Source organism: Prinia subflava, chromosome 2 (assembly GCF_021018805.1).
Source record: "Prinia subflava isolate CZ2003 ecotype Zambia chromosome 2, Cam_Psub_1.2, whole genome shotgun sequence".
NCBI classification, from domain to species: domain Eukaryota; kingdom Metazoa; phylum Chordata; class Aves; order Passeriformes; family Cisticolidae; genus Prinia; species Prinia subflava.
In genome coordinates this window covers 30,078,390-30,099,649 of record NC_086248.1, presented here as the reverse complement: position 1 = coordinate 30,099,649, position 21,260 = coordinate 30,078,390, and the positions used below count along the sequence as shown (strand labels likewise).

Genomic DNA, 21,260 nt, shown 5'->3' with positions numbered 1-21,260 from the left:
ATCACTAATAAAGAAATTCACTGCTACAGTGCATTTTCAAAAAGTTTCCTGAGAACTATGTGCTGTACGTGATGGCAGCCCAAAGTCTAATTATTTTAATAACCTCCAAAAAACCTGCAAATTGAAACACTGTCAAAACCACTAGTGCTAAAGTATCCTCCAGTAAAAAGATGTTACATGTCTTTTTGCACAGTAGAAAAGTTTCTGAAAAACAGCTCAACCCTAATACAATTTCACAGCATACTAAGCAGGAGACATTACAGCTTCAGAAACAGCCCCTTTTCATTTCAATTACCAACCAGTGAAACAATTTGAAAATGCTTTACCTTTTCAGTAGTTTGATTTGCTCCGACTGCAACTTTCAAGCCCTCTAAGATTTATTTTACCACTACCAGCAACTTCCAGGTGGATATCACATTTCCCTTTAAAAATGTTAATAATCTACCTTTAAGAGATCATTTCTAATGTATCAGATCAACATAGTATCACACCGACTCCAGTTTTTCTTTACAGACTGTAGCATCGCAAAGTTGTAACGCCAGACTACCACGCATTGCTAAAGCAAGACTCATGAACAGGCTCATCATGGTAAAACACGGAATATACAGGCTTACCTTTGGTTTAAGCAAAATTAAACACTGGCTATAATATAACCCTTAGCAAGCAGCCAGCACCTAAAGCAGCTTCACCTTTGTTTAAATAACTTGTGCAGTTTCTGGGTAGAATAAATCTTTGGAGTCCTGGCGTTGCCTCTCCCTCGTTATCCTGTAACCACTTGGCACCGTAGCACTGCGAGGAATGATCAAGTTGCTTCACTCACAAGTTCCTTTTACAACTGTGATTACATTACAGGGCCTTGCAGCGAAAAAAGTACTGAACTACCTGCCAGCTAGCACTTCGTAATATATTGCTGAAAGGTTAAAAAAATCAGTCAGCAATGCATTTTCTAGTTATGTGGAAGTAGAGAAGAGCGCAAAGTATTCTTAGCACCCTTGGTCAATTCATTTTTTTTTAATGCTGCTGGTCAAAATTTGATGAGGAGTCAGATAAATCCAGAATCACATTTCTCTGTCCTGGTGATTTTGACTCATTTTGCATGAATTTTGGCACAAAACCACCTGAAACACTGCAAACCTGAGAAAACATCAAATTAGCATTAAATACTAATTTACAGTTAGGCAAAAGAAAAGTCCAAATTATGTTACTGTCTTAGAGGAACTTGAGCACAGCACAGTTAAAAAAGTTTCACTGCCTCTGAAAGACCCATGTGCATTCAGACAACAGAACTTCATTTTTTAATTGCTCCTTTCATCTTTAAACTTCCTTTTGAGGAAACAGACTTTGCAGTATTTGTTTCTATGTCAAATTGATGTGTTTTTCTAATATTCTATTCTGAAAATGTATTATACTTTCATTTTACAATTGGTTAAGAATCAATTAATTTAACACACCTTTATCAACTAGGATTCAAAATTGTAGAGAACAATGTGCCTTCTCAGGGTGATTAGCAGGGGGAAAGGAAATTACTCAGCATTTGTCAAGCCTAAAGAAGAGAATTATTTCAAATAGAATTATAATGCAGAAAAAAATTAAAACGTGCAATATGGTTCTGTAGATCTTCAAGTTATGGTAAAGTTCTGCTTATTTAAAGTATCATAAAATAATTAAGGAGAAAAATGCCACAAATTAAACTGTTAATTTCAGCTAGAAAACACATAACAGGATTGAAGATTGCAAATACTGTACATGTGACAAACTCAAAATGCTCCCCAGCAGTGCTGCGGTATATCTCATATCACTCCTACGCAGAAATGTCCACGTGTTTTCATTGCTTAGGCACAGATTTCCTATTTAGTGCAATAATTGAAGTAATCTTTATCTTCTTGATAATGTTAGAAATGATGCTTAGGAGGTAACATTGCCTTTTTGAAAAATACATAGCTGTATGGTATTTAATTCTCTCATGATGTGTGTTAAATTAAAAAAACCCAACAAAATATGCTTTAATGGAAAGATTTATTTCAGCACAATACCACAGTAGGAATGAAATGCTGATGTTGGGAGCTGCTAATGTGTGCTAATGTCAGTCTCCCAAGACCTGTCTTCAGCTTGCACCTGGCAAAGGCTCCGGGACCTGCCTGCCACCTTGAGCAGTTTTACACAAAGCACTGCACTTGTGTCCAGTGTACAGAAGTTCCCTCCCACACAGGTTCTTTCTTAGGGAAACTCAACGGAGGTTTAAAGTTGAAATTAAGAAACACACAAAGGGAAAGCTCCATGGCTCTGCAGCCTCTCAGAAAGCTCCTTGGGTCACAGCTTTTCCTGCTTTATGCTCCTCCTCCAAGTCCCAGGAAAATCATTCCAAATATTTCTCATTTGTAGGGCCAAACCCCCTTTGGAGGATTAAAACTGTTTGACTTACTTTTCTGGATGTGTAACACAAAGGCTGACCAAAAACTTGGCTTGTTCTTCCACTGAATGCCAAAATATTAATCTCAAACTCTCTACAAAGTAAATTTTTCTTGGTAGCCTTCAAAGAATAACCTCAAACAAACTTTCATTTAAACTCCCTATAAATTTAGACAAAATTTTGCATGTTGTTTTTGCACCCTTGTTTGCACTGCTGTCCCTTGTACCACCATCAGTGATCCTACTGACGTTTCAGATACAGTTATCTATAACCATGCTCTTTTTCAGCCAAAGTACCTGTGCTAATGTTTACTTTGCTTCCGAATTTCTTTTAAAATGTAACTACCTGAAGTTCCAAGTTAGGCTGTGACAATGCACAGACATACCTCTCACCTTTGAGGTCAGCCCAGGTAGTAACTTCCAGAAAAGAGGCTGAAAACTTGGGAGATGCTCTTTCTTTTGATCAACTAGAGTTCGAATCCAGTTAATACTAGTCCTGGTGCAAAATGCATCTTTTGAAACAGCTTTTTATTCACAGAAGTATTTAAGACAGGTAAGTAGTGAGCGAGACCGTCACCTCACGTTTCCGTTTCCAAAGAGCTGTTTGTGGCACAGTGCTCAGACTGGTTTGTGTTAGATACAGATATCTTGGGCAGCAGACCTGTGCTAGATAAACACTGCATAACTCTAAGATATAATTGTTCCCTTTGTGTTTATATTATTCAAAGTGGACAACTGCACACAAAGACCTGGTTTAGAGACAGACCGTTCAGCCAAACTTCCCAAATGAATGCTCTGGCATAACTCTGCTGTGAAAAAGGTTTGCATGCGATACTGCCGGTTTATGTTCTTTATCAAATACGCTCTGAGGAAAACACTACTGACAAGATATAAAAGTTCAGCTGTGCCACAGACAGACACCAGCACAAAAAGCCTGTCACAGCAGCAGCATTGCTTTGATATCTGGGCAAGGTAGGGAGCAGTGTGAGACAGCAGGATTTTCTGTAACAGCTTGCATTTTGCCATCAACGACCATTACAGGTTATTTTTGCAGGTCCCTATGGCTACTCATTTCTCATTCTCCCCAGGTCTCCTCTCTTGGTTACAAGCCTTGCTTAGCAAGCAAGCACTTGCCTTTCTCAAAGGTGAAGCAGATGTGACAACAGTCAACAGACAGGAGGCAAAAAGCACACTACTACAGGAGGAGTTCTATGATTTCCCTAGTAAATTATACTAAATTTTAACTACAAACCAAGCTTTTTTTATTGTGACTGTTGGCTTGTTTTATAATAGACTTATCATATAAATAATCTGTTACAAACATGATAAAAAGCTAAGAGAAATATAAGCACAAGGGAGAATTAGCCATATATATTATAAAATAATATTTGAGAGCATCTGAATTACAGCCAATAAATATAAGCAAACAGTGAGCGTTTACAAAATTTTAAAGTCCTTTCAAACACAAGGCAGAATGAGATGGGGAAAAAAAAGAAGTGGTGCTAATACAGCCTTATCTCTACAGAAAAAAACTGATTCCCTCCCAAACTTCTAGTTATTTCAGAAGTTAAAACACTTCCAAACTGCTGCATGAACTAAAACAGAACGTTATATGAAATACATATTTTAATGCAACAATGCATGAGTACTAGTAAGTTTAAGGATCAAAGGCACTTGTCTTGAACTAATACAATATCTAGAAATGTTTTTCCATGTATGCTATTGACAAAAAATACAATACAATGCTAATTTCACTACTTCTGAACTATTTAACAGGCCATTTTCCTCCCTGTGTGTTATTCAAAAGCAGACACTAGGATTGAGCATTCAATTTTCCTGCTGTATTGATATAGAGGGCACTAAAAAACCTCTTACGGATGAAGAAATAACAACCTTTTAATGATAAACTGGAAAATCAAACTTGCACATCAGCATCGGCACCAGAGAAAATGAGAAAGGACAGCAGAAAATTACACAGCTCTGTACAAAGGGAAATTTTCAAATCCACATCATAATAACAAACATGAAAATCTGCAATAATCAATCAGCCATTCTGAACCACAGATTTCAAATTCTGAATTTACTTGTGGATAGCACAGAAAGAGATGGCTCCCCAGAGTACACAGCACAAAATTAAAATATAATAAACCGAACTTATTTTCATGGTCCTAGGCTTACTATTGGTTTAACAGAAATGTGCCTTTTACAGTAGCTTTAGACTCTATTACTCAAGCCAATGAGTACTACAACTTTCCAGGGATTTCATTATATATTAGCTCATGGATGAAGATCACAAAATACAAAAGTAAAACAAACTTGCTTTGTATAGCAGGATTACACCATGGTGCTTGAATTTTGCAGAGCTAATGGTTTGAAGGTCAGGTTCTTTTGAACAGATGCACTAATCTCATACTATCTCTATATTACAGAAATTATTTCAGATAGTATTTTTTCTCGGAACCTACAGATAAACCTCTATTTGCTGCCTGGGATTATTGTGATAATTAATCAGAGTGGTTCTTTTTGGGTGTTAGAAGTGTGAGAGGATAGCTGCTATTGAGTACAGGTTGGTATAAAAATTGCAATGGCCAATTAAATAGCACGGAAAAGTAAGACACATAAATTCTATGCAGGTAAGATGCTGTCAAAATAAGGATTAAACATAATACATGCACAGAAAAAAAAAATCCTATGCACACAATGATTCAAAATCACATCTGGTAAAATCTAAGATCAGAGCACAGTCTTATTTTATACACAGTCTGTGTTTAAGGAAACATGCAGTTTTGTTATTATAACCTCTATTAAATGTCAGACTTTAAAACTCCGTGGGTACAACAGAATCTGCCAGAAGATTTGAGATAAAACAACTAATAATAAAAAGTGCATAAACTCTGGCTTGTTTATATAAAGCTGGTATTATGACCTTCCTGACTAAGTAAGGTATGATAGGATATAACACAATTATCTAATTGGTAGCCAAATTCTAATAAAATCACAATAAAAGATGACATCAAGAGCATACAAATATCATAAACCAGAAATTTTGTGAAGCTCCTTGATAAATTAAAAGAAATAGCTACTGCCAGAATAAGAACAATATATAAGTGACTTTGAATCAACTTAAGTATCATACATAGATATTTTAGTAACTATTTTCCAGCCTTTAAATCACCATAATTATATGTTATTAAACACACTATTTTTAGGGTATGAAAAATATGAAAACTACCATGTCAGGTATTATAAAAATAATACTTCCGAATAAGAGTCTGCAATCATATGATTTACCCTATCTATTAGTGACACAGCACAGAATATGGGTAATGAAGACAATCTCCACTTTCTTTTGAAGTGAGTTTTAGTCTGCATTTCAGAGGTAATAGAAGCCAATGTCACTAAAAATATGACTCATATCTGAAAATTATTTTACTTAATAATCCTTCCATACAATGTGCCTGATTGCATACTGTTCTCAAAAGAATATTTTTATTCATGATATCTCCTATTTTCCTCAGCTTCAAATATATGTATTTAATTTTTAACAAGAACATATTCTAGCAGAAAATTGAAAGCATCTCTCTCAAGTCAAGATCTTCCAATATATAGCCAGAAAAAAATCTTAGAATTTATGAGTTTTCCATTGTAATGTTTAAGTAAAATCAGTTTTTCTAACCCTTGCCCAGTGGTGGTCTTTCTCTGAAGACTGCATTATGTGTAAAGCAACGCTGGGAAAGAGGAAGATGCCCAACGAAGACCAAAACTTTTTCAAAGGCCTTAACTTGTCTATACATTTTTCTGTCATCCTCAAAGGAAATTCGGGCTAAATAGAGTCATTGACTATAACAAATGAAATATAAAAGCACGGGTTATTTAAAACAAATCTAAAGTGCATGGCATTGTTAAATATTTTCTTTTCCCATATATCCTATGACATTATTTGTTTTAACAGTGAGGAAAATAAAACACTTTAGAAACCAAATTTAACTTGCCTATAAACTCCTGTTCCAGCAGAATGGTGCCTGAAAATTTGAAATATTTCCTACTAGGATATGATTTATATAAAAACATCTGATGTTTTTAATATACCTCTCAATCTGTGAGTTTATATTATGTTCTCTTCATCCCAACAGCACAATGATAAATAAAGCACCAACCCAGAATCATGGTACTTTTCTTCAGAATTACAAAGAGAAAGAAGAATGTCTTGTGTACACTTAAGTGACCTCTTATCATACCACCTTCCAGTTCAGCAAGGCAGATGATCGCAGTATTTTCAGGTATATTTTTAGGATAATTTTGACAGTGATAATTATTTTGGTAAAAAAACTAACAATAGTAATGAAAACTTCTTGTTACAGAGAGTTCAGGACTGTGCCATCAAGGCTAACAAATGTCAAAATGCTATTTTCTGAAGTACAAACAATGAGCTAGAAGAACAGTTAAAGGGATGTGAGTATAAACATACACATTTGCAAGGCAACCCAGTGATGGATGAATCTGTTTTAGTTTAATGAACTGTTCACATATCCGATGCATTTCTTCACAGAACCGAGTTCCCAGCTTAAAAGACTTTAGGAATCTTCTTACAGTCAGGTCCTGACTCAGCTTGTGGTCAATATACCTTCTATAATATCACTAAAATACATCAACTAATCAGGTACTGCTACTTGCTCATTTAGTTAATTTTATACTGCAAGGAGTGATCTGTGGTGTTTGCTCTTAAAGCAAGTAACCTCTAAAGAGTAATTAATTAAAATCTCTGAAATAGGAACATTCTTACTGGGAGGACACAAGAAATGAAGACGCTAAATGAAGCCCAGATTAAATGTATGCATGGCCCATGTTATACCCCAGCAGCACAGAGCTGAGTCCTACTTCATCATGTTTGGGCACCAAACATTATGTTGCTTTCAGCCACAGATTCGAATTTCACGAAAGTGAACATCGTCCTGGTTTATATTGTAAACATTATTAAACATGTTTAATACGTAAGTGATATAAAGACGCGCTGTAAAGTATAGAAATTTACTGTCCCACAGACCCTTTCCTTAAAACAATACCCATCTAAAGATTACACAGAAGTGGTTACACACATACATGCACACTATATTACTGTTTCTCTTATCACATGCTCCTAGATAAACAAACAGTTACAAATATCTTTTAATCTCACAGTTACAATTGTAAGCTTTTTAGGAAGGCTTGTCTCTTCTGCAGATTGTGGGATTTTCAGTGGGTCACTTGCAGTCCTGGAGTTTGCTCTTCAATAAAATGGGACAATGGCACTTACCATTCCTTTGTAAAATGCTTTAAGGTCTATGGCTGCCAACAATGCAAAGAACCATCACTACTATTAAAGAGGTCTGATATGAGCTATAAAAGTCAGAACATAAATTAGGAGCACATAAAATAAATTGCACTACAAAGTTCAACAGTACATATTTACATAGTAGCCATAGCAGTTCCTGCTCCAGTTGGGATTGCAAAATGACTGCTTAGAGTTGCTACTACAACTCTAAGAGAATAGAAAACTGTGAACAACAGAAAAAAAATCTGCAAAAGGTCATCCATTTATTCTACAGAATAGTCTTCTTGGGCTGCTAAATTCTTAAACCTTGAAATCAATGGGATTTTTAAGCATCAAACTCTCAAGATCAATTGACTTCTTAAAAGTAAGCATATCCACCAACAAAGAAACCATTTTTATGCATCAAGAGACACTACCTGTGCATCTAACACGTTGACTGGCATGCCTGTGGGAAACTCTAAGTGAAAAAACAATGTTACAATGAAAAGCATCAATGTTCACTTCTCAGTTTTGCAACTTCATTTCATACGTAACTCTTTTAACAAAAACTGATGATCCTACTTCTCTATGGCATATGGCCTCTGTCTTAAGTACTGTCAATATTGTAGTCATGGGCACCACACAAACACAGATAAAGAGTAAAACATGAGAAGTCAGGAGATGTCACATATGTCCCCGTAAATTGACATCACAGAGTCACAGAATGACTGGGGTTGGAAGGTACCTCTGGAGATCATCTGGTCCAGCACCCCTGGCCAGGGTCACCTAGAGCAGGTTACACAGAAACACCTCCAGGTGGGTTTTGAATGTCTCCAGAGAGGGAGACTCCACCACCTCCCTGGGAAGCCTGTTCAGTGCTCTGCCCAGCTCTGTTCAATGTAAACAAGTTCTTCCCCATGTTGAGGTGCTCCTCTTTATGTTTTTGTTTACAGCAATTACTCCTTGCTCGACACCCATCTTTGAGATATTCATGTGCATTGATGAGATTCCCTCTCAGTCTCCTCCTATCATCATTCAGCCTCCCCTATGGGATCAACCACTGAGCCAGCTGGACATTTGATTTGCCTTCCTGTTTCTCTTCCTCACTAGATTCTAACTCAACTAAACTTCATGCTGTCCAAATAATTTTTTCTCTTTTAGCAACAGATTATTTGCAACTATAAGCAAAAAGTAATATTTAAACAATACTAAGAAAGCACAGTATTGACAAAAGTATTGGCACACAACCCCCAGGTAAGACTAAGATCACATATTTACTGCTCAGTGTACCAGCACCAGGCACAGGGTGGCACTGGGTGAGTGACAGCACATTGCAGCTTGTTGCACTCCCCAATTGCCCTTTGAAAATTAAGAGCATTATTATATTCTCAGCATGCAAAAACTGGCAGTACCGTATCCTAGAAAAAAGTAATTTTCATTAATGAAAGGCTTGTATCAAGTGCTGAGAGTACAACTAATTCAAGTTACAATAAATTTACAATTCACAGTGTCATTTCCATCTACACAGTTATTCAGTTTTTGTTTTGACTGGAAAGATTCATAGCAATTACATAGTATTAGTTTTAATGATGACATTTGCTTGTCAGAAAAAAGTAGGATATTTAAGGAGATCACTAGACATTTGATCAAATTTAAAACAATTAACAAATGAACTTCTTAAAGATTTTTCACGGCACTACTTCCGAGGCTGCCAACCTCACTTTCTTTAACATAAACATATTAATGGTTCCTTTCATGCAAACAATTTACACAAAAATATGAAACACACACACACACATAACTGTGCCTCTTGATTAGCATTCACACAGAGTCTTAGAAAACTGACTTTACATCTTATGGATGCTGAGCAATCAGTACATCCAATGAGAGAAATCACTTATGAGGTAGAGAGTTACAGAATCTCAGCAAGGGTTACAAAAATAGAATCAGTTGTATCTATGGAAAATAAGTGTGCTAAAGGCACTCGCATTTGTAATTTGAATTTAGCTATCACCCAGCAATATCAGGTTCAAGCTCTGGCACAGTTTGCTTATTGCATGTAGAGCTGCAAGAACAAGAAAGTGGCTACTTTGTGTAGCCCAAAGGTGGTTATTTTTTAAGACCTCCTCCATCCAGGCATATCTGCCCCGTGCCTCTCTTCCATGCAAGATGGGCAACAGAAAACCTTGCAGGATTCAGCTACAGGATAGGAAGAACTGGGGCAGCTGAAAGCCCTTGTTTCTGAGGGGGACCAAAGAAAGAGCTGGGAACAGAAATAAAGAGGGCACAGGCCAAGTGGGACTCAGCTCACTAAATTTAAAGTGTCTATAGATGTTGCACTGGAGCTAGTCATACCAGAATCCTTTTAGAACATACACAGAAAACCAGACATTTCAGGGGACACTTGGTTTTTACTATTTCAGACATTTACTTGAGGATGGTTACGCAATGGATAGAAAGAAAGCCTGAAGTGATGAACTGACAGCTATGTTGTGGACATCCTATTGCTTGAACTACTCCCACCCTTTCTGATTACAGCTCTTTGTCAACTTCTTTGTAAAATGGTGCCTTTCTAGCTGTCAAGGACAGGGTTCGTGTTCTATATTCCACAATACCTCTCCAGCTGCTGAAGTACAGCTATACCATGTAGATCTATTGAGAAAAATACAGTCTGAGAGACATGGACTCATTGGATTCCTTGAAGAGCTAAGCAGTGGGAATTACTGGCTGGAAGATTTGTGCTCAAGTCTTTCTAGATGCAACCTTGGAGTTTTTATTTTTTAAATTAAAAATGGAACAATTCATAATGGCAAATATTCAGTCACCAGCATTTGCACAGAAAGATTTGTCTCTGGACCACAAAGACTAGGATTGGAGAGGGGCTTTTTTCCCTTTACAGAGTGTCCCCTAGCCCAAATCAGTTAAAGTAAACTTTAAATGGCATTGTGGTAGCCTGCTACAATCTAAAGGTGATTACTGGGAAAAGTCACTCTCTTGGGATTTTGGCCATAAGCAAATTTTTTTGATTTAGGACCAGAAGCTACTGTGAGGCAGACTGGGAGAGTGTGAACCTTGGCTGAAAGGGATCTCATTAAATTTCTTGACATTGTTCCCAAGCTGGCTATAAACATAGCTATCTCTATGAAGCAGAGTATAGGGTAAAGGCCTATATGCAGGCATGGAGCATAAAAATACTTCTTGTGCAAGAATAAATAAAACTGTATTTGCAAGTATGTAAATAGTGTTAAAGAAAACTGTAAACTGCTAGTCAAACTCATTGCAGTTTCTATGCCACCTTCTCAGTCTCTTTTTCACCTGGATTCCGCAGTCAGTGACAAAGGTTCAACTCTTAATGGCTATCTCCTGAGCTGTGACTATAATCCCTGCATAAATATAATAAAGTTGCGTGTTCCAACATGAACTAGAGATGATAGCTCTCTTGCTGTGATATGTAGCCAGAGCTATGAAGTTTTCAACAGCCAAGGAAAAGTAAGCACAATATATATGCAACTCAGTTCTTTCAAACCTAGCTCTTTGTGTGGTTGTGCCTCACAAGGACCATTACTGAGACAGGGTTTGGTTACCAGATTGGATCCTGTGTGTGACCTTTCTGAAGTGACCCCTTCACAGTGGAGTATCTCTACTGAGGCAGAAGAACCTGGTCCCTAACATGGTGTGCTTCTAAGTTAAAGACAACTGATTCCCTCAAAACATTTTCCTGGTAAATTATTCCTTTCCCAGCAACAAATACTACTTCAATGGAGAACTTTCATTGTGCAAAAAAGCAAACCAACCCTACCATGTATAAAACCTGGAGGTTTTTTTCCTATGCCCCTTGAACATCTTTCTAGGTAATGTTTGGAGTCCAGACTGAAGAAAGCAGATGAGCCTTGTCAAAGAGATCCCCTCACCCTGCCCTGGCCATGAACTCCAGAAAAGAGCTGTTCAGACAGAAGATCATTAGTAGAATAACTTTTAAAGACTGAGTAATGGGTCAAACTTACTGACTTTTATACATAAATCCTAGGTCACATATATCCCTAATTAATTCAGTGTTTAAGTCTGGCCATGCTCTGAGAGAGAACACTTCACACCATCAAATCTAATCAAATGGTAGAACTATAAATAAAACCACCAAAAGCCATGCAAAAGCAAAAGTAATCAAAATAGCAACCCTGATATTCCTGCCTGGAAGAGCTTTTGGCTATTTTAACCTGCTTTGTATACAGGAAATCCATTTGCACACACCTGTGTTAAGATAACTTGTCAATCTGACAAGTTCTGTTCTGAAACCAGAGAAGTCATCACAAATAAATAGATTCCCAAGACACTGATTCTTTTCCCAAAGACACAAAATTTACCATTAACACACCACCACCTCCTCCCGCCAAGCCTTTCAGTAGTATTTCACACTGATATTTTCCAACCACCACATAAAATCAAAGTTAACCCAAGCTTCAAAGGCAGGAACTGTTTTGGGCAACCACCCTATCTTATCTAACCATGAAACTTCTGTGCTTCACAGATGATAGAATTAAAGCAGAAAGACAACTGCCTCCTCTGGGCTTAGCACCGACCAGGCTCAACCTGAAGCAGAGTCAAGCTTTCATCACACAGAGAATTTCTTTTAGGACAGTCAGACATCTAGAGCTTCTGAGAATTAAAACATCTCATTTCTAAGATTCCTGGTAAAGCAAACCTTTTGAAGTGATTAGACACCAGAATCTGAATTTTTGCAGTATGAAAAATGGCTGTATGGGTAAATGAAGTAAACTATATGTGGGTGTCTGTCTGTGAGCATCAAGCATGCCTATAAATATTAAGTAATTTCAAAGCAATTCTCAAGGTAACTTTGAGGAAAAAATCACAACAGTTCATTGAAGAAATACTGTAGTTTAATCTGTTAGCCCTTTAAATGTCTTAATTCTATGTCACTGCAGTTAAATATTCATAAACACCAGTCTGAAAATCAGACTAATTGTTCAATTTCAGTAAATTGAAGCAAGCTGAGCCAGACCTGAGGATACATAGAGGGCACACGTACTGTTACTGAGGTCTAAGTAACTATATCGAGGTTTGTACAAAAGGAAACAGCAATTCAACTTCAGCATTGCACAGTATTTTTATGCCATACCCTGAGTAAGTTATACCAAACAATGGACATACTTAACACCTAACACCACCATAGAAATCAATATAGATATAAACAAACATCACTTCTCACTATTGGACTCCTTTTGGAAGCTATATGGAAATCACTTCTAAAATTTGTTTATCAAAATAAAGAAAAGCTGGCAGAACATTCAAAAGCCTAACAAAAATTGTAAAAATATGCCACAGTTGAAAACAAAATATTTGTACTTTGACAACATGCCAGTGACTGAGAGATCACATCATCTCCGACTTTCTAGGATTGTTCTTTTTCTTTGTCTTTTCTTGCCAATTTGAAGAAAATTTAACATGCAATAAACTGGCTAGTCAAATGGAGTGGCCAAAAACCACTCAAATTTAGTTTAAATACTTTAAATACCAGTACATGTACAAAGGAAGAGACAGCATAAAAATAAAAGGATATAAAAGGAAATATGAACCTGTAAAATTCTCACTAGTGTCTGATTTGCTGAGAAAGCAATCCCTTGTGGTATGTTTTGGTGAAAGCCATTCACACGCACAGGGAGCAGACTTTTCCAGGGGATACAAGCCCCTGCTCATCAGCCACATTCACGCATGAAGTGCGAGCACACGCCACTGAAGAGCCAAGCTTTGCACTGAAGAAGAAATTAACTGGGCACCTCAATCCCTGTTTTCCCTTTTCTCTGTGTGTCAGACTGGTTGTTAGGAATCAAATTTGGACTAGCAAGTAATATGAGGTGCTTGTTTTCATCTCTTCTCTCTTTGTTCTATTTTAAGACTTGTCAAAGTGGTTATTACTTATGTTAATTTAATTTATATGCCATCTAAAGTATGAAGAGTACTCTGGGTAATAAAAGTTATACAATCAGAGATCTAATTCCTTTGTCACACAGTTTACATTAAACTGCTGCTCCTTCTCTTCTTGGAAACAAAGTCAACACTGGGCTGGCCAACAGCCCCGGGGAGCAGAAGCACTGCCTGACTGATGCATGTGGGACCAAGGCCAGTGCCTGTCCTTGTTCATCATCTGTCCACTCGTGTCCTGCAATGCTGCTGCTACCTGGGACTCAGCCAGCTGAACCCAACCTCCCTGCTTGATGTCTGAAAAGTACTGCAGAAGGGAGTTGCTTTGAAGAGTGTGCCTCAGGTGTGCTCACCTCTTTCCCATCCATATGCAAATTTCCTGCTGGAGAGACTGTGTACCTAGAGGGTTCTGCAAAGCTGGGTGAAAGTTCAGCTGAAATTTTTTAAGGAAAAAACAAGATTCAGCAACACTGAAATGTTTTTTGAACTGATACCTGCTCTGACACTGTTAGCTTTTTATTTTAAAATGTCATTCATATTTATTTATTTATATTTTAGGAAATACTCAAGCTAAATTTTGTTCTTTCGAGATCAAATCATAAACTTTTAGATTAGAAATAATTTTTCATCTACCTTAATAACTTGCAAAAAAATTATAGATTTTTAAAATTTATATGAATAATTTTCCATAACTGTACTAAGTTCTTCATATTTCATTACTTATGATACAGAATTCAGAGTATCTAAGGGCCATTAGCTGTATGGCAGACATATAGTTATCTTATATATGTATATAGCTTTTTTTATAAATATACTGACACAATCAGCTGCTGTAAAAGCAGCAAGCTTTATCAGTATTAGTATTAGTATTATTAGTATTATGATTATAATTATAATATTCTCCTTGAAAATCTCTTAAAAACAACAGGTTTTTGTTGTGGGCTAGGTTTATTGCTTTTTATTTGAATTCTGTTGCTAATAGTTCTATTCCTAGCCAAAAAAATTGACTGAAAAAACTCTTAAAGCTTAACTTCCCATTCACATGTAAAAGTCCTAATAAGACTGAAATAATGTCTCTAAATCTGCAGCTTCTTTAGATTTATTATATGAACCCTTTTTTAAACTCAGCCCACCAATCAACAAAAGTATGATTTTTAAAAATGTTCTATAAATTAAACACCCCCCCAAAAAACCCACAACCCCCTCCCCAAAAAACCTACAAACAACAAAAAACCACCAAAAACCAGCAATCTAAAATAAAAAAACCTTCAAGATTTTTTACAGTCAGTTTTATTTTCTAAAATATACCAAACTACATAATTTCTTGGCCCTACTGGATTTAGAGATATGCTACCTGTATGTGAAATACTGTGTTGAACAGGCTATCTCAATTAAAAAAAAAAAAAGGTTTATGTTAGATAAGAAAAGGACTGCTTCTGAAATGAAAAAAAAAAATCAGGTCTATCAAAATTAAGTTCAATCATCTGACTCTAAACAAAGAGGGCTTTATTCTTCCATGAGAAAGGAATGAATTCCTGTGCCACAGAGGAAAAGCATTCTTCCTCTGGGTGACTGGAGGTACTCTAAAACTTTCTACAAGATCCAGAACACAATCTGTGGATCTAATCCAGCAAGAAGTGTATGAAAAGTAATAAAATACAAGTTTTAGAATGACATTCTCTTAAAGAGAGGCATTTACATCGAAATTTTAATGTGAAGATAGTACAATTTTTTCCCTCTTGGTAGTCCTTTGGCACTACTCTATTTCCTTTTTCTGTCATAATTTTGGTATTATTTCAACTCTGCGTTTATGCTTTCACAAAGTAGAACTTGTGAACACAGTGTGAATCAGATAAGAAAGCAAATAAAAATCTTCTTTAAACAGTGCTCAGTTAAATATAGTCAGAACTATAAGTAGGCCTTTTTCTAAAACCTTTCATAAGAAAATACAACATAAACATAGCTCCACATTAAATACATTTGACATATTTTGAATTTATACAAGAGATGCATGACATAGTTAAGGCATAATCAAGATTATACTTTCAGAAAGCTATAAATTTTCCTAAACCCCACGCTACTTACATATTGGAAATAGCCCTAACAACAGTTATTGCTGCAGTTATATCTCTATTTAAAAATCTATTTAAAATTTTGCAAACACAAAAGCAGAGCAATATTTTTAGTACAAGTCAAGCAACTGCATAACAGGAGAAAAAAGTCACAATTTGAATTTCAGGAAAAAGGAAAAGAGCCACATGTAACACTAACTCAACAGAGCAGTGAGACTTTGAAAATACTAGCCCTTATTAGGAAATCTTTTGGAAGATGAGTAACTGGAACTGAACTGTGTTTCTATTAAGGGTAGCAAATTCCTCAGCAAGACGGCAACAGTAAATAAAAGAGAACATGCTTACATTCACTCAAGAGTTTCAAAGAATTGAGTATCATTAGAGAACAAAGAGTTCCTCTTATGAAAATAATCAGGTATTTTTATTTTTTTTTCAATATTCTTCATCTTCACCATCCCCCTCTTCCCCACCCCTTGCTGCAGAAACATGTGGGTGTAGGAGCAGCTTAGAGTTTTTGCTGGGACCTGTGTTGCTCTTTCCTGGTGGATGTCAGGTGCAGAGCCCAGATCCTGTCCCCATCCCTAAGGCACCATGACCATCCCCGCTGCCTCACTACAGACTTTTTTAGATTGGGTGAAAAGAGAAATCCTTCTAAATGTCAATCTCCCTACATTCTTCTTTTTGTGCAACAGAGCCATTATCCTCATAGATCATCACAACTATGCAGAGCAAGCTCTAAGGGCCTGTTCTGGCAAAAAAACTAGCCCAGATAGGGAAGACTCTCACAGAGATGATACTGAACAGACAAGCAAGGCTAATAAGGGACCTGCAGGACAGACCACCACACTTCTGCTAGGCAGCTGAAACTTACTTTCCAAGTACACACAGTGTAAAGTTAAGGAAAGATTTTCAAACAGACTTAAGATAACAAAACACATATCTGTAGGTAAGGAAGCTCATGTGTAAATATGAAGCATTCTTGCAGAGATCAATGCCCAACACAAGCAAATATTGGAAATGCTCCTCTGAAAAAACAGAGAACATATGAATTACAGCAGAACAGGTTAAACCTGTGAGGTAACTGTATAGCTATAAGACTCACGTTAATTCTGAATTCAAAGCTAATTTTCTGAATCTGCCATTAGAAAATCTTGTATCTTGTAGCATTCCACTTGGACGAACAAGAGATGGCAATACAAAAAAGTAACATCAGAAAAGAAATCCTATGAAAACAGTAAAAGATAAGTAAATGTTCAGTAAGAAACAAACAAGAAAAAAAGACTCTTTCCCTATTGTGCTAAATGCTCTGAGAGGTTTAAGATACATTTCTCTCTGTTCTGTTAGAAACTTTATTGCAATTTTGATACAAATATAAAAGTTATTTGTAACCAATTTATACCTATTTGTTATTATAGCAATTTCTGATACTGCTGTCCTTTAGATTCAAACACTCTTCTGCATTTTTTTCAATCTGAAAATTTTCATTACTCATTCCGAAAGGAATGAACTTGCAATCTGCATTGTCACAGCTTTTCTGGGTGCTACTCAGAAAGCTTATTCTATCCTCAAATTCATCTATCACTGAATCACAGAATAAGCTGAGTTGGAAAGAAACCCACAAGGATCACCGAGTCTAACTTATGGCCCAGCACAGGACCATCCCCAAGAGTCCTTCCCCTAGATTTCCAGGAACTGACATACTTTCTAAACCAGTTTCATCATTATATTCTAGCAACATAAACACTAGCTCTCAATAAAATATCAACAAAATCTGCCTGTAGGTTTTGTCTTAAAATTCAACTAACAGATATTCCCTGGCTTGTTTTAATAAAACCAGTCGATGCCTCCCTCCTAGCCAGTTTCTTCCAGACATCCAGTATTCTCTACTGATTCCCATGTTTTCTATCCAGTCTAATAATAAATGATTTACTGAATTCTAGATAAAATAAGTATTTTAAACTTCTGTCTAGCACGCATTTCTTATCAAATAAGCACAATTTCTTTCACTACAATAATAAAGAAAATTAAAGTCATGTTATGACGTAAAAGAATCATGCTTAGAAATGCATCCTTATCATTCAATCAATCAAGCAATCAATATGAAGTGTCAGGGGGAAAAAAAGCCTGACCACTGCATGAAAATGTCATAACCTGTAGGAGAAGGGAATACAGGTGACCCTGTCCCTGATAAGTAATGGCTCTGTTAATTACCCAATACAGCCTCACCCCTGAGGAGTCACAGCTATATGCAATAAAGATAAATGTGATAAAAGGGAGAGGGTTAGCTGGGAGAGGAATCATCATGGAGCATTGTGAAGAAGGAGGATCCTGGGGACTGAGAATCACTGCTCTGAGGTCAGTCTGGGTCTGCAGTTAGAGCCTGTTGGTGGAACCTGCAGTTAGAGCCTGCAAACTGATCCCTGCAGTCACAGTTCAGCAGGAAATAACCAGCAGTCAGAGGCTGCAAGGGAAACCAACAGCAGGAGCTTGCTGCAGCCAGAGTCAGTGAATAGCTGGGGTCAGTATGGCTATGCTGTAAAAAGGAATAAACCAGCGCCCTTTTCATGCTGTGATAAACAAGAAGTCTGTGTCTCCTCTTGCTTGTTTCTACCCTCTAACAAGAGGGCTGCTGCAACAACAACCCTTGTAAAAATGTAACAGAATTATGCAAAGATGCAATGATTTTCTCAAGGAAAGAGAACAAGTAAACTTACCTTACCCCAAAGGCCTTTGCCCTCCAGCATATTTTATTTCTTATTTATCTGCTTTTTCTGTCCATCCTATCTAGACCTATAGGAAATCTCTCATTTTACCATCAAATTACTACAAGGATGGAGAGAAAAATAGTTCTACCAGCATTTAAAAAAATAATGAGAAGATGAGGAACAGATTAACAGGCTGGGGGGGTAAATGTTTTGATTTTTGATTGGTATTTTTGTTTGGAGTTTGTGGGGGTTTTTTTAATGGCAGTGTCTACTCTGAAATGAGGTAGCTCTGAGCCTGGAAGGCTCACTTTAAGCATTGCTTTGCTTAAATTTCCATGTTTCCCAAGCAAGTTTATTTTCTGCACAACATAGGAGTGCTTGTTAACAGTCACTGAATACCTCCAGTGAACCATCATATTCTCCACCAATCGAGTAATGGATGAGGTTTCCTTTTCTAAACCTTTACCTTAACTTCAGTCATCCAGCCATGAGAGAAAGCTGTCTTGAGTCTGCAAGGTGAGACATGGGGCAATCAACTGGAGGAAGAAGAGTTCTTTTAGCTGCAGTGCGCTCACAAAAAGAGTGCAGATATACTGTGGGATGCATGATTATCACAACTTTACTGCTCAGTGACAATTTCCCCACTTAGATGATACTACCTTATCTAAAATGGAGAATTTGGAACTTAATTTAAAAGAACATAAAGCCACTTCTTTATAGGGCAAATTACAGAAAATGACAGAAAACATACCTTAGCAGGAAATTCTGGGTTTTATCTTATGTTATAAGATAGTGTTTTTGCTCAGGTTGCAAGTTATTTCCTAAGGGAAGCAGACAAACACTTCAAGATTCCCTCCAAGTATCCACTTCAGAGACACACATAAGTGAAAAAGATTTTTCTTCATTCTGTTTTCACCTTGTGACAACACTTGATTTTCAGCCCTGCTTCATGATATGTTATCTGTCTCTGAAACATTCATGCCTATGGCTTCATTTTAGATTGTTGAACTTCACCAACAGAAGATGGAAAGCAAATAACTTTGGTTCTTGCATAGAAAAATCTCATTGTGGTTTGCACCATAAATACGGCAAAGTGCTTTCATTTTGAAAACTGACCTGGTATCGGTGTGATGTCAAACTAGAAATGCTGCCCATTCTTCTAAGCTTCTTAGCTCTCCTTCTCTGCATCAATTTCCCTCTCATCTGTGGCAAAATAGTTGCAAGCCACTGTTGGCACTTAAAGAGAAGAAAAGTGTGCTTCTACAGATAGATCATCTTTCTGAAGCACTATCTGCTGACCAGGGGGTAGAAAACAAAAGGGAGGAATTATTTTGCTTTCTTAAGGCACATGTCTGCATGTATCAGGAAAACTGAGAGGGATCCAGGGATGGGAATACTTCTGCTTATCTGAGATGGAAGTTTTCCTTCTCTCCAGAAGTCATTTTACTGATGACACTCCTCCTATTGCCTCTATCCACTTTGAAATCCATTATTATGTCTCTACATATGGTACAAATTTTGTGATAAAATTCTCCCTGCTATTACAGAGGTTTTCATCACATTCAAAACAAACACCAAATCAAAATGTAGTATGATCAATACTGGCCTCAGTCACTCATTGCTGTGGAAACTACAAGATAAGATTTTCTGTAGAAGGGAATAGAGTGTTGTAACACAGAATTGAGACAACTGATGATTTATTATCCTAATCCTGTCTCCTATAATTTTCCTATGATTTAAACTTTAGTTCAGAAGATTTGCAGTTACATATTTATTCTGTATATATGTACATATTTATTTACCAAAATAAGACTGAGCAGGAAAGCTAGAATAATTGGATTATAACTAAAATGGTTATGTATGCCTGGAGCTATTTTCAATTTTCTGTGGTCATTTTTGTAGTTTTGCTTCTTTTTTTTCCCTTTTCCTTTTCTTCTTTCTAACTGTGATAACATAAGAAAAGCGGGATTTTCATTAGGAATACTGTTAGAAGATTAAAAGGTTTTTCTGGTGAACTGTCTAATTCTATCCAGTTTGTGGGCACAATGAACAAATACATAGTAAGTAAGGATTTCACAGAACAGTTACTAAAAGTATTACAAAGTCTTACACATAAAAGGAAGGTGCAGCAAAAATACACAATCTCATTGCAGATTTACATAAAATAGAAACCAAACCTTTCACTGATCGTCTATAAGGTACATATTCGGAATAAATATTTTTCAACATCACTAAACAGGGTCTGTAAAATAATGATTACTGGTCCTTCTAACTCCAACATTCAAGTGTATCTGCTCCATATGTGCCAAGATATCCATGTGTGTATGTACAGAAACAAACATGCATGCACAGGCTCACGTACACACAATCCTTTTACAGCTGAACAGAAAATCAAATCTTACAAATAATAGCTACCTTGCAGAAGTTCCATACACACCACTTCCATATTTATATAACATCAAACCCAGACAAAATGCTAAAAGGAAGAATCAGCTACAAAAAGGTGAATTCAGCCCTTTTTAACCATTTCTTCAAGTGAAAAAAGTGAGATGGTAATGAACTTTACTGGCTTTGAAGACAGCAGTAAACTAGAATTTCAGATCTACTCAATTCATATAAATATAGAACCTAAGTTTTTCAAAAAAATCTGCCTTTTTATTTCTGATTTCTGTTTTGAGTTTTCAGAAACAAATAACTGTGTCATGCTTTCCTTATCATGCAAGTCACAGAAATAAAACCTAAACAACCTATGGAAGCTACTCATTTATTTCCCTATTTTTATACTTCCTTTAAAATACACATACTGCATCAACAGCACACCTCCAGTCCCAGAAATTCCTACTTGGC

The 21,260-nt window shown here is 36.6% G+C and overlaps 1 protein-coding gene across 4 annotated transcripts in view; it reads right to left on the bottom strand.

The window, feature by feature from the left end:
• The window catches only part of RIMS1 (regulating synaptic membrane exocytosis 1), a 298,872-nt gene that overhangs the window by 15,873 nt on the left and 261,739 nt on the right, over nucleotides 1-21,260 (bottom strand). Inside the window, exon 1 of one of the 4 annotated variants that reach the window (XM_063389464.1) lies at nucleotides 615-810. The exons of 2 other annotated variants lie outside the window; for them this stretch is intronic. The gene's annotated coding sequence lies outside the window, so the exon portion shown is untranslated. Of the gene's footprint in view, nucleotides 1-614; nucleotides 811-21,260 lie in introns of those variants that run through there. One more of the 4 variants, XM_063389465.1, reaches the window with a different exon arrangement.